Raw genomic sequence first — 14,168 nt, 5'->3', positions numbered from 1 at the left:
AAAGGCACCACCACTAGACTGACATCTAACTTCTTTTTTGAAAGAAAACAAAAAATCCTGGAGAGTCAACAACCTTTTGGAACGTTATAACAAGCTGCACATATTCCTTTTGAAAGACTTAGAAGTCTAATGCAAAGATTTCTCACCCCAGCTTCAGACCAGTCCAGGGTTTGTTTTGGTTGTGTTGCTGTTGGACATGAGAAACAATTGACCTTTTTTTCCTCTCCACATTTTGTGAAGTACAGTTGTGATGCTTATAATGTGTCCTTTTTGCTAGGCTAAGCAACATAAGTTGGGGTGGGGGTGTGTGTGTATGAACAGAGACAGATCAAGACCTTCATGAAGAAGCAAACAATTTCCTTCCTACAGTATTATAAAAGGTAATAGTAAGTGTATCAGCTGCTAATTTGATGCCACTGCTGTGGTTGTTCTGTGCTTTGCCTGTATATGCTTGTGTTCTTTAATTGCTAGTAAACTCTGATGGCACTTCTGCTTTTTGTACTTTTTGTTCCTTACTCTGTTTGGAGCTTAAAATGAACTTAAGATTTTGCCCACTTCTTGCATTCCTGTTTCTCCCTTTGTTTGGAGAGCTTGTGCTCACTTAACTAAGATCAGTCAGTCTTCAGGTTGGCTTTACCACAGTCCAGTGTCTGACAGGTTTTGGTTATTCCTCTTGACTGAATGAATTCTGGGAGTATCAGGTTCTCCCTGCCATGGGCTGTCCCTACACCCTCCCACAAAACACCTATGCCAAGAGGTTGGGCAGGCTGCCTGTATTTATCCTGCCCTCTTTCTGCACTGCCTGTCACATCACATGGCTTTGAAAGGCTGTGCTATTTGGAAAGAAAGTCTCATCCTCTGAGTTCCTTGGTTTGGTCATCTATCCTGTGCCTTGCTTTGACATGATTAATTTCTTTTCAGATGACAGAAAATTGAAAGCAATTGCATTCTGGGCTTTAAATGTAAACACACTTCTTTACTGTCCTTTTTGAACGAATTCTGGTCTTCTGTCATAATCCTACTCATGTGATGTGCTCTTCCAGTAAACTGAAAAGATTACAATTTAATTTGCAATGGTAGTATTTCTTCTATCTCCTCCTGCACCTTTTACATTGATGCAAGACTCCTGCAAGTGTACAGAGGATGCTCAGCAGGTTTGGTCTGCTATTTTAAGTTGTGTCCCAGTGTGGAAATCCTCCTGTCCTGTACATACTGTTGTGATTATTGCTTTTGCTACTGAGACTTATTTCCTTGTGGGTTTATATCTGTCCCCTGATTACAGGCTTGTGCTTTCTTTTTTGAAAGTGTGACCAAAAATATTTTTCACTCAGAAAATCTGGGACTACTTCAACCTCTGCTCATTTCTTCCTTTATCTACTTCCCAAACTTTTTATCAGCAAAAGTGCATAATAAAACAATGATATTTAGTAACTGCATTGCTGTGACTCTGTTTTATCCAACCCTTTGTGTTTTGGGGACTGGTGCTATGGCCCTTCCCTTCCCAGGCTCTCTTGTTTCCATAGCAGGACAACATGGAGGAGGAAGGTGATGGGGACCTTCTCCAGGGAAAAGGGACAAGATGCCAGTCAGTGCCTTGTTTTGGGCAGAACATGATCCCAGGTGGCTCAAAGGCAGCTTGTGAGCTGAAAGGAAAGGCAGGTGCAATGGGGGCAGAGCTGGGACTGTGCTGGGCAGCCTTCAGGGTGAGGGAACTTGGTGCCACTCAGCCTATCTCCATCAACAACTTGGATGGAGCTGGTTGTTTTCTACTTAACACTTAGTTTAGGTGTAACTTAGGTGGGCTGGAATTTTTCCCTTAGGCACGTTATACATTATACAACCGAAATTCCTCTCAGCAGCCAGTTAGCTGTTTTGCATAGCAATCTTCATAGCAATCTTTAATTGTTGCTTTGTTGTTTTGCTCTGGTTATAAAATACCCTATTACTTTTTCTCCCCTTTGCTTTTTTAATAGGAATATTACCTTGCACATGGCAGGCATGCTAAACTAGGCATCTACATGGAAGGTTCAGTTTCTTCTTTTAACTTTTATTTCCCAGGAAATTTGTATCCTAGCTAGTAATTTTCTATCTCTTCACCTAACTACAAATATGTTTTGGCACATCAGATAACTGTGGTATCAAAGATTGTTGTTGTTTGCTTCCTACAGGGATCTTACATTGTGTTTTAAAGATAATTCTGTTGTAACACATTATTGAATTATCTGTCATTTAATGGGCTGTAGTATTAGAGGCAAATTCCTTTTTCTAATGGCTTGCATTGCAAATAATCCAAACAGTGAGGCTGGGAGAACTGCAGAATAAATTGTCAGTGTCTGTGGCAAACATGCCCATGTGGATGTTCATGCTGATGCTACCTCATGCTCTCAAGGATCAATGTCTAGGTGTTATGCTCCTCTGCTTACTGTAAAGGCTGAGCTAATACAAAGCTATTTTAGGGTTGGGAAGAGGGGATGTTTAGTTCTGACAGTGGAAACTGAGGTATTAGAAAACCCAAACTAACCTTGGGCCTATTTTCAAAGATGACATTTCTAACTAAAAGCATATGGCATGAAGAAAAGCATGAGAGAGATTGAAGAAATTGGCTGTAGCCCTAAGGAAAGACTAATAAATAATACTCTAAAATGTCACTTAATGCCTTACATTAATCAAGTGTGTGCATATATTAACAAATGCACATGTGTATAGTTTAAAAGGGGTTATAAGATGCAGAAATCATAATTAAAAGTAGGTTTATACACACCTCTTTGATCCAACCTCCAGGATGCAGGCTGTGGCAAAGTAAATGCTGCTGGGTGCTTTTTGCCAAGCAAATCCCTGGCTGGTGTCCTGAGGCTCCCATTCTTCTACTCTGTGCTTATTACTCTGGCTGACATCTGCTTTTGCTTCATATGAACAATTGATTTTAAGATATGCAGCTATGGTGAGACAAACGGTAAGGTATGAAGTCATTTGTTGTTAGAACTTTTTATTCTGGATCCATTTACTCTCTTTATGGGGCCCTGAAGGACAACCACATCAAATGCATGCTTCCAGCATCTCAGGCTGTGAAGAGAGGTAACATATCAGGTGTTCCTGTGGTTATGTCACTGGCTGGTCATGGCAGAAAGCCATGGTGGGGAAGTTTTGGTGGCTACCAGCTGGAGGACTACCTCTGTGTTTCAAGAAGTCTGGGACTGTCCATGTGGCTGGAGGTAAGGAAAATGGCTGAGAAAATTTGAAATGTATTCAGATGAGAGCTCTGATGCAGAGTTTTGGGTTGGATAAAACTGGTGGTGTAGGACAGTGGGGATCTTGGGGTCACCAAGGGTTAGGGACTCGTGTGGACTGAGATTAATCTTAGTTTCCTTCGAGCTCTGTAGGAGGCTCAGCAGACCCTCCTGCATCAGGCCATTTCATGGTGGCTGCCTTGGTAATGCTTCTGCACAACTTTATTGCATGTATTTGAGGCTATATTGATTCTTTTGACTTGAACAAGAACCTTTAAGCCCATTTTTCACCAAAAACATGATGGGGAGAAAGGGAATAGTCACTTTTTCTAATGTAATGAGCATGAGCAGAACTTTAGTTACTCCGAAAGTGTGTAAAACTTGACTGTGTGATGGTTGAAATTACTTCTAACTGTAAAGATACATGTGAATATTAAAGAACGTCCAGATTTTGCCATTTTGAGTCCCTGCTCTTATGAAGAGAGAAGGAACAACTTCCATGTTCCTTTGAATGCATGCCCTGGTGTGTTTAAGGGTGGTTTGGAGGGGGTGGTGGTGGTATATATTTGCATAAGAAAAGCTGTTATAATTTGTTGTGCATATTCTTTGTATCAAGAGGATACTTTCAGATCTCCATGATGTCAAAACACACAGGTTTTACTGTAAATTAAGTAGTGTGGGCACAGCGTTGCAGAGATACAACTAAAATGGGTCACACTTAATCTCTTGAATCGGAGAGTCCACATCTGGCCATCAGCAGCTATCATATGTACAGCATATTTGGGGCAAAGATGTGAGTGTGGTCATTTTTCCTAAAGTCTCTAGTTCTAGGATCCTTTCTGGGACAAAATGTTGCCTGGTTTAGCCTCTTTTATGGCTATGTTTTTAGAAGTCAGATGGATTCCCAAAATGATGCAACACCCAAGCGTACTGGGCATCATGGAGTCATTGTATTTCTAGGAACATTCAAAAAGAACTCCTTTGCAATAAAACTCATGCAGGCTTCCAAGGAGAAGTGCTCAAACAAAAGATCTTGTCTCTTGCAGGGAAATTAATGGGAGGGTGGCTGGTTTTCTTTTCTTTTTTTCTTTTTTGCTTTTAACTTCTTAACTGTGTTGGGATACATAAATGGAAAGTATTGCCACTGCCAGGAAACACCCAGCACCATGGATCCTGTGATGCCTGAGGTGAAATCGCTCTTGCTGAAACTTGTCAGCTGATGTAATGCTCCCTGGTATGCAGACACCATGGTAGGCAGTATTTCAATAGCCGATGCTTTTGTCATCCAAGCTGAAGATTAGAGCTGTTGCTGTTCAATTATAGATGTATTGTGGCAACCTTGAGGCAGTGGGCTTTTACCATAGTAAGAGAGGAAATTGCTTTTATTTTTAAAGCATGACCAGATCATAAATCAGGAATTACTGACACCTCATGAAAGAAGGCAAGTTTTAAATCTGTTTAATAGGATAAATGAGTTTTAAGGATGTTGTATAGGTCATTGTAACCTAAGCTAATGAATCTGGATTTAACAACCTGTGTGAAAGTAATTATGGTGATATAAACAGTCTCCACAGGTTTAATGCCTGGAATATGTAGGTTAAACAATCCAAGTTTATATACCTGTTCATCTTGTTGCCTTTAGCTTTGGAAAGAGCACTGAACAAGGCTGGGAATTAATCCTGTGAACTAAGAGTTTTGATCTTGCCCACTACTCTAAGGACAACTCAGGGGTCAAACTGGTGGATCCAACTCGGCCTCTGCTGCTGGTCCGATCAACCAGGAGAGCTCTGCGATGTGCAGAGTGTAGCACTTTTTGCAGAGCCTTTCAGAAGTGACCTCTTAATTTGCTTATATGTCTTCCAAGAGTTTCATGTTCCGGCCACGTTTCCACCCAGCCCATCTGGATTCCAGACTTTCCCCCTTATGGCAGTAAAGGATGTGTTTTAAACTTCAAAATAACGGATGAAAGATGAAGCAAAGATCAAGGGATGTGAGAATGAAAGGCTGAAAAAAACAAAGTGACAGCAATTAGTACAAATGGCAGACAGTGACAGAGGTGGAGGAAGGAAGGAAGGAAGCAGATGATGTTCAAGGAATATTTGAGCCAGTTCAGCTCTCTTGGTGTGTCACACTCGCATCATGTTAACCTACCTGTTGTCTTCCACACCTCCTCCTCCACCTCCTTCAACACTTAAGTGCTATTTAAGGAACTGAACTCTGATGAAATTAGTTACTTTGCAGCCTTACTTGTGTTTCTTGGTGTTCTAGCATCCCATCCCACACAACCCTGGGATGGGGGTGACCTCTAACATGAGGGATTGCAGCAGGGACAGGGATGAATGTTCCAAACTTGACCTGCTCTCAGTGACTTTGGGTGGTAACAGGAGAACCTGGTCTTTTATTTTTGCATCCCTGAGAGTGAGGAGGAGAGGTTGGCAGTGGGACAACGCACATCAGTGCTCTGAGGTTAAGCCTGCACAAGTCTGGCAGAGTGTAATTCTTAGCTCTCTTTCTTTTTGGGAGAGAACATCACACTGTACTCTGTTTCATAATGGGGGGTGGGAAAAATCCTGCCCTTTAGCCATAGTAACATAGCAATCTGAGAGAGGAGGCAGTGTTGTCTGTCCCAGGTTTCCTGTGGGCATGCACTGTCAGCAACAAGCGCTGACACCAATCCACCAGCGTATGTGGAAATCTCTGGTGCGTGTACGACAGTGAGCAAAGCAAACAAGATGAAGAAGAAGATGTGTGTCTGAGAACGGCCCGAGGGTGATTTATTCCCCTGCTGCGTGGGAGAACCCTACCTTTCCAGAAGAAGAGTTAGAAATCACTGTTATGGCTTCTGAGTATCTTGGAAAGCATCTTAATGCCTTTAATTTCTCAAACAAACTTAATTTGCTGCCTGAAGGACAAAATCCTGAAGGGCTAATTTAATTAAAAAGATGAATAGGGAAAAATGGAGCAAACATGATACAATTATTGTGTTTTAATGTATATACAGCAATGTAGTCATTTTGCATGCTCGGCATAGATGAATTAAGGAAATAAGAGGCTTTAAAAACATAGCATTTTGGAAAATGCTTTATCTTGAAGGATTGTGTTAGCTTCCAACATGAACTTGTATTTCATAGTTTCATTTGGATAGTATGTTCATGCAAAAATAGTGGTGTTTATATCCCTTCACCCCAAAACTTGCAGCTATACTAGCAAGTGCCATGCCTTAGACATCAGAGTGGGAAGCACTGTTCTTAAAAGAAAAAAAACCTAATGCAAAAAACATCCCCAAAAAGTCACCACTCACTAGCAGTGACCTGAAAAGATGACTTTGGGCTGTGCTGTTGCTCCCTCTGTGTTTTTCAAGTGTCCTCAAGGATAGGAAAAGGCTAATAGTAATAATAAAAAAGAATAGATGTTAAAAACAAGAAGATAAATGATTCTGCTCAGCCTCCTGGTTTAACATATGGTATGGAGAAGCAAATGGGACGTGGTGACAGACCCACGTGCAGTGTAATGGATGGCAGTGCCCAGGGTAGCAGCACAGCAGCCCAGCTCCGGTGGTGTCAGCTGAATTGGAGTGTCAGGCAGCAAAGGGTGCCTAAGCATAAATGAGGGGGAGGTGATGGATGTGTCATGCACTGGGTAGAGCTTGTAGCTAAAACCTCACGAGCTGGCTTTTTGCAGTGGAGGTAAAGGGAGCTCCTGGTCGGAGAGAGGTTGTGTCCTTGTTGAGGGGCAGCAGTGGGAAGTGCTGCATTGAGGGGCAGGGAGCTGCCTGAGGTGAATTGTTCGGTTTGGTTTTGATTTGAAGTCTCTTGAAAGCATTGCCAAGCATCACAGGTTTCCTCCAAGGAGGAAACATGGGCTTTCACTCTAAACTTGGGACTTTTTAGATAAAATATGCAGGATGTCTACCCTGCTGTCGGCCTTTTAGGGGACTAATGACTTTTGAGGTGCATCTTTCTGTTTTTGATGTTTCCTGACTGTGTGCACTGAGAGGCCCTGTGACCTTTTGCATATCTTGCTGTAGTGAAAACACCCAGTGTCTGCAGAAAGTATTCAGCCCAACCATTTTGAGTGAATTGGCTTACAAGTGCCAGAGGTCTCTGGAACAGTTAATTTTCTATGTAAACATTTGTGCCACCTGACATCCCCTGAAAGCTGGGCATTGCTTTTGGTTTTCTCTTCTTACTCTGCAGTAATTAATGAGCCCAAGAGGATGCTCTGTTGTGGCAGTAGGAGTGACCAGGCAGACAGGGCTGATGAAACAGGCTTTGCCTGTGGTTGCCCCTCTGTTGACATCTGATGGTCTCGTATTCCTGGGGTCACATACCACTGTGGAGGCTGGTTCCCCAGAGCCTCTGCTATGTCTTGGGATGGTCTTGAAAAGTTCTCACTCCTCCTCTGTTTGGTGTGGATTGCGATGGCTGACACGATGGGATGGCTGCTGTAAGACTGTTCCTGGCTCCGTTATGGTTTGTGACAGCTGTGAGGTACCTGAATGCGTGAGATACCCACACAGGCCTTTTCCTTTCCAGAGTGACAGTACTACTGTTTGCTCAAGCAGGACAACACTTGCATATCATAGCTTGTGCCTCTGACAGTCCTGAGTGTATTTATCTCTAGGAGCAGAGTCACTGGGAGCGAAGGCGAATGTTGGCTCTACTCCAGGGAATGGGCAGGTAGATTATGTCCATCAGGATGTCACTGACGTGTGTCCAGCTTGGCAGGAATGCTGCCAGAGCACAGCAAAGCCTGGAGTCCCTGGAACTGATGGCAGTGTCCAGCCCTAAAGCTCATGGGACTTGGTTTCTTTAACCTTTTGAAGCCCCGTTGTAACCTGGGTTGTTCTTGGTTCTTACTGGATATTTCTATATGTAACAAATTCCTGGTGCAGTAATTAAGTTTTTAATGCTGAAGCATTTAATTCAAGTGTCTTAATTTTACAGTAATGAGCTGGCATTCCCCATAGGTTGTCACACAAGCTGTTTCAGCAGCACAGAAATCTCCCTGTGCCAAGTATCGCTGGTATCTTTTGGGAAGCGGTAGTGACAGCAGTTTGCTTCTCCTGTGACCCCTCTGTGCCATCAAGCTGTTTGTTCTCTGCTGGTGTCAGGGGTGACTCTGACAATCCAATTCCCTTTAGGCAGTGGGGTTAGTTGCTAGTTTTACCCATGAGCAGCTTCCTACCCACCCCCAACCTAAACCAGACAGGGCTCCTCTTTCTCCCTGGTCAGTGGTAGCAGCCAGAAGTAGGGGTTGCTGGGGCACAGTGTGGACTGCACAGAGCAGCATTGCTGGTACCTCTGTTCAGGGGGGTTGGGGGTAGGACCTCACTGGATAACACTGGTAAAAATACCCCTTCAGAGAAAAAAATGTGCTGCTGCTGCAACCCCTTGTGGAACTCCGTTTAGACAGCAATCAGAGCCAGCAGCTCTTTGCCAGCATATTAACTAGACAATTTACTACACTTTACTAAATATTTACAGTGCATTTACACCTGAGTTTTAGCAACAAATCCTCTTGCATGCAGAGATGCTTTGGGCTGTGAGGAAAGGTGCAACATACTGAAAAAAATAATCCCAAGAATCCCAAAAAGTCACGCTAGTTTTACCCAACATAAACAGCCCCTCGGCAGGTGAGCTAGGGTATGTCTGACTCCAGTAATCCAATTGTTGTAAGATTTAACAGGGAGACAAGCAGATGATTCAGCTGTTTTTCTTTTGCAGTGGTAGATGAAGAGGAAAGTCAGGCAGGAGTGGAGGTAACCACCTGGAGAGTATGGAGAAAATGGGGATTTCCATGGCTGAGCTGCACCTGGGGAGAGCAGTGTTTTGGGCAGGCATCACCTCATTGTGTGCTGCCAAGAGGGACAGGCAGAATGGTTCCTGTCTCTGAATGATGGAGGTGAAAATGATGAGAAGCAAGGGAACACATCCTCTGAGCAGAGCTGTGAGGAGGGAGCTAATGAGGCATCCCGAAGGCCAGGCACAGTAAATTCAGAGTTCGCCCCAGGACATCCCCCATCAAAGCCTGGCTCTGCCTTTCCGAGGAGCCAGGAGATGGCCTCAGCCTGGTGAGCGTGACCCACACGGGCAGGGGCTTAGCTTGGTCATTCTGAACTGCACCCAGACCAGGTGCGACAGCCTTACAGCCCTAGAAAGCAGAGGAAGGGCTCTGACTGGGCAGCTTCAAGGTCATGTATTTTGCAGAAAGACTTTGCAGTTTTCATGAAACCAGCACTGTTCCACTCATGCACTTTTGGAACTGGAAGTGTCCAGCTGCTGACAGCTGCAGGCCTCCATCAGGTAATTCTCACTGTCTGCAGGAGCTGTAGGTAGCTGTTTGCAACAAGCAAGTCTGGAATTCTTTTTCTTTAAAGAAAAAAAAAATTGTGTTTGTGCTCTCCATGAGCATAAACCTGGTGTCAAAACCACCTGGAGCCCATCTGAATGAGCCACGGAGGTGGTTTGCAGCCAGGTGCGCAGTGCACGCTGTCCCAACTTGGAGCTTTAATTACCTTCAACAAAAATTAACTCTGCAAATTTTCTTTCTGGGCTGAGGAAAGAGGGAAGTGCCACCCATTCAGCCTCCCTGCAGGCACACAGACCTCCCTCCTTCAGCCAAACTCACTGTGCCGAGGCAAGCGATGGTCTCGCCCAGAATAAATGCTTACCATCAGAAATGGGATTCACAGGGTGTTCTGATTGAGATCTGGAGCTTTGCAAACAACAGAAGCCGAGGGGAAAAAAATGCAGGGCTTGAATTTGCCAATGGAATCATGTTTCATGCACGATTCAGGAGGAGTTGTGAAATCTTCCCAGGCATGAGAACTGCTGCAGTTCCATGTGCGGGCAGCCGCCTGGCCAGAGTCTTGCCAGGGTTTCCCATTTTTTGTTCCTTTGAAGCAAAAAGCATTTTAAGGGGAGGAAGCCAAGCCCCAGCACCAGCAGCCTCTTCTCTTGAGGCCATCTAACATTCACAAAAGGTGATGCCTGCCAACCTCTTAGCAGGACTTGACTCTGTTCATCATGCCTGAATAGGTAGAAGTTAAATAAAACCAAATCATGAAGAAATGAGAGAAACTGTCTCAGTTTGTTGACACGAAGGTTAAACTGGAGAGAGCTATCTCCTCCTCCTCTTCACCTAATCTTCTCCTGACTCTTGGTTTCTTTCTTTCTTGTGCCCATTATACCCCTCAGGCTGCGTGTGGACTGAGGTCCCCACCAGACAGCATTGATGCATGTGTATTTCTCCCTCCTGAGCCCTTACAACCCTTCCTTAATTCCATCTAGCAGATTAAATTATTCATCTTGAAACTTCTTTTGCTGCTTCTTTATCTAGGTGACGGCCTGGCTTTGTTTCTTAATTAAATAGCTGATTTTATTCTTTCAAATCTTATCCAGAAATACAATTTTTATCAAATCTGTGGAGATTCAGAGAAATATGAATGACAGCCTCTTAATATTCCATGGGTTTGCAGCAGCTGCCACAGAGGGCTTGAACAATGATGGTGTTTATGCAGCCAGAAGGGCAAGTTGTTCTGCAGTTAAGCAGGAGATGCTATAGTTGTGCTGCAATCTGCCATCTGTCATGAAAATACAGCTGAAAAGGCAGAAAGGATGGGATTTAGAGGATGATCGCATCCTTGCAGTGTCTGATGTCCTCTTTGTCCTGCAGAAACACTACTCAGCTTCAACGAGGTACAATTGTGGTTGGCCAAAAGTGATGGATGTCTGTGAAGATGGCCATATGGTGTGGTCAGTGATGGATGGGTGGTCATCTGTGTGCTAATGAATGGTACGGCCTCTTCCTGAAGTTACACTGCAGATGGCAGTGGGAGAGGCTCAGCTTTACCGTGTCTGGATGTCCATGACCCTATCATGGATCGAATGGGCAGGGTGCGAAGGGAAGGGAGATAATCTCACCAGACATAGTCAATCCCACAGACCCAGCAAAGCCAGTAGTTTGTGGAAGTGTCTTGAGTTTCAGAGCAAATTAATTTTTGTTTTTTCTTGCAGAGACCCTCAGCTGGATCAGGAAAGTGAATTAGGGTCAAATTTTGGGTGCCAATAGACACTTCTGAAACACCTACTTAGAAAAAAAAAAAAAGGAGATAGGAAAGCTCCTAGAAGTCCTGGCAGAGCTAAGGTCTCCTGTCTGTGAGGTTCTGAAAGGTGAATAACAGCTCCAGCATTTCCCCTGCAAAGTGGGATTTATATTCTTTCTGGGTCCTTGAATCCCAGGAGGCTGAAGGGGTGATCTGGCCCTGCCCCAGACATGGCTTTGGATGTGCACTGTTTGCACTGGGCTCTTTCTACCTGATGTTCTAAAGTGGTCTTCTCATTACATTTATGATCCCGTTAATATTAAGGTCTGTGCATGCCAGAATTTTGAAATACATGACCTGGGAACCTGCTATTCATCACCTCGGAGAGGTAAGTGCCCGGCTCCTGCCCCTGCATCCACCAAGGTGCTGATCTTCATCATCAGGCATGTGACTGATGCTGACATTTTGGCTGTGGGAGAAGGACCTGAGCTCACACAATGCAAGCTGGATCTGGGTGCACATCTTTAAAGTCCTGTGCTGATGTCCACAGCACCAGGCTGTTCCCACCTCCAGCACAGCAGAACACTGTTCCTTGAGCAGTTGGGCTTGCCTGCATTTTCAAGCATGAAGCCAGAAGAAAGCTGGATAATGCAGGCAATTTAAATGGACTGGTTTGTTAAAAAAAACTTCCTCTGCTAACTCCTGCTGTTTTCCAAGCTGCTAAAAAATTTTAAAAGACAATCATTTGTGCTGTTGCAGACAAGTAAAATAGCACAATTAATTGTATTTTCTGTTTTTTAAAATTCATGTGTCTTGCAAAATTGCAAAGAAGGTTTAAAACTAAATGAGAGGATGTGAAAGAATAATAAGAGGTAAGATTTCCCTCAGAACACATATATTGTTTTAGAGGGATGTATCAGAAATCTGTGTGTGGGAACATATACACCATTTCCTTGTTGCTTTTCCTGGACCTGTAGAAAGGAAAGGCCACTTGGAAGGGAGGGGATAAGAAAACAAAGCTATTCTCAGCTCTACAATTTATTCTGTTTGGGGCTGTTACAGCTTTTGCCAGCCTGGAATTGAATTTACCATCCTGGGAAGGCACAAGAAGTTCCTCTTGCTCCTGTAAACCATGATGTAAGCTCTGGGAAATGAGATGGTCACCATGCTTGCCATGCCCATCCCTTCAATACGATTCTTCAAATGAATAGCATTGCCTGCTTATGGCTGTGTGGCTGTGGCTCCAGCAGAAAGCAGCTGGAGAAGGGGGCCATAGTGTTTATAAATATCTTATGTGTGGGACACAAGGGGAAACAGCCAGCCTCTTTTTAGGTGTCTGTGGAGACAGAACAAGGGGCAATGGCTTCAAATTGGAGCATAGGAAGTTCCACACCAACATGCAGAAGAACTTCCTCATGGTGAGGGTGAGGGAGCCCTGGGACAGGCTGCCCAGGGGGGTGTGGAGTCTCCTTCTCTGGAGATATTCCAGACCCGTCTGGACACTGACCTGTGTGACCTGTCCTAGGGACCCTGCTTTGGCAGGGGGGTTGGACTCAATCTCTGGAGGTCCCTTCCAACCCCTATGATTCTGTGATTCTATAACCTGTCTCCTGTGTCTGCACTCTCCCTTACCCCCAGCTGTACAACACTCAAGTGACCCCAACTCATAAGGATGGGGATGCTTACAGAGAGCGAGCTGATCTTGCACAAATGCATTTTGCTGCTGAGTCGGGTGCTGGAGAGGTCAGGGAGCTGCTGATGGCCTTTGGGACTGGGTGAGTACAGAGTGCATGCAGCCAGGCTTCTCTGGTGCTTTCCAGCACTTTATCTGTACCAGCCATGACAGAGTCACTTACATTCCGTCACTTCTCATAATTTCCTATAAATCCCTAGATACTTCAGCTTGCTGCAGATCACTAGATGTTGTAATGTGTCCTGCTGCCAGGGGCATCCATCAGCTCCTATTCTGTTGAGCCAAATGTTTCGTGCGTGACTGAACCGCGTTCACTGCTCCTGATCTGAGGATGTCCAGAGATGGACCCTACTTGGCTGCACCTTGCAGCCTGAGCTGCCCCCAGCCCATGTCCTCCCTGTGCTTCAGCCTCCAGGTACAGCAGCTGGAGCAGTGCCTGTGTTTTGTGCAAGTCTGCTCCAGCCACGATGTTTTACCCAGCCATTTACCTGTTAAATCTGCCTGCAGGATAGAGCTGGAAATCTGATGATGCACTTCAATTACTCAGCTAATTGGGAGATGAGTTAATTTCTGTGTCAAGCCGTGCAAACTAGTCAATGGGTTCGGGGTCATCCAAGCCCAAAGCCAGCCTGTTTGACATGCCTTTAGTAGCCTTTTCCTTTAACGGAGAGGTTCACATTATTTATTCTTTCCAGAAAGAAAGAACTATATCAAGTGTTCTAAAAGCTGTGACCTGAAGGCTTGCATTGTGCTGAGCAGTCAAGGGCAAGGCTTGCATTCAGAATTGCAGAGAAGTGGACCACAGTGTGGATCAACATGATAAAAATATTCAGCTGAAAGAAAGAAAAAAAACCAAACAAAAACCCCCCACTCCACTGAAAACCTGGAGACCAAATATTTGCTGGTAAATGCAGGGAAAGAGGTATAAAGAGATCGTTGTGTTCAGAGTTGTAAAGACCAAATTACCTTCCCAGCAAAAGGGTCGCTAAGTGAGGTTTCCATCCCACCAGCAGCTGCTTCCTGCTGACGTCGGTGGCTTTTCTGTGAAATAATGGGGCAATTACGCCTTGTTGACCTCAGGAGTATTTGTGGGGAACAAGAGGAGAAGCTGGAATCGGTCAGGGCACGCTGCCACGGCAGCAGAGCATCAGGAGATCCGTCATGTCTCTAGGACAGGAAACCTGAATTTTATTTTTATTTT

This window comes from Gallinula chloropus (assembly GCF_964237585.1).
Source record: "Gallinula chloropus genome assembly, chromosome: 13".
NCBI lineage: Eukaryota > Metazoa > Chordata > Aves > Gruiformes > Rallidae > Gallinula > Gallinula chloropus.
This window is presented reverse-complemented; position numbering follows the sequence as displayed.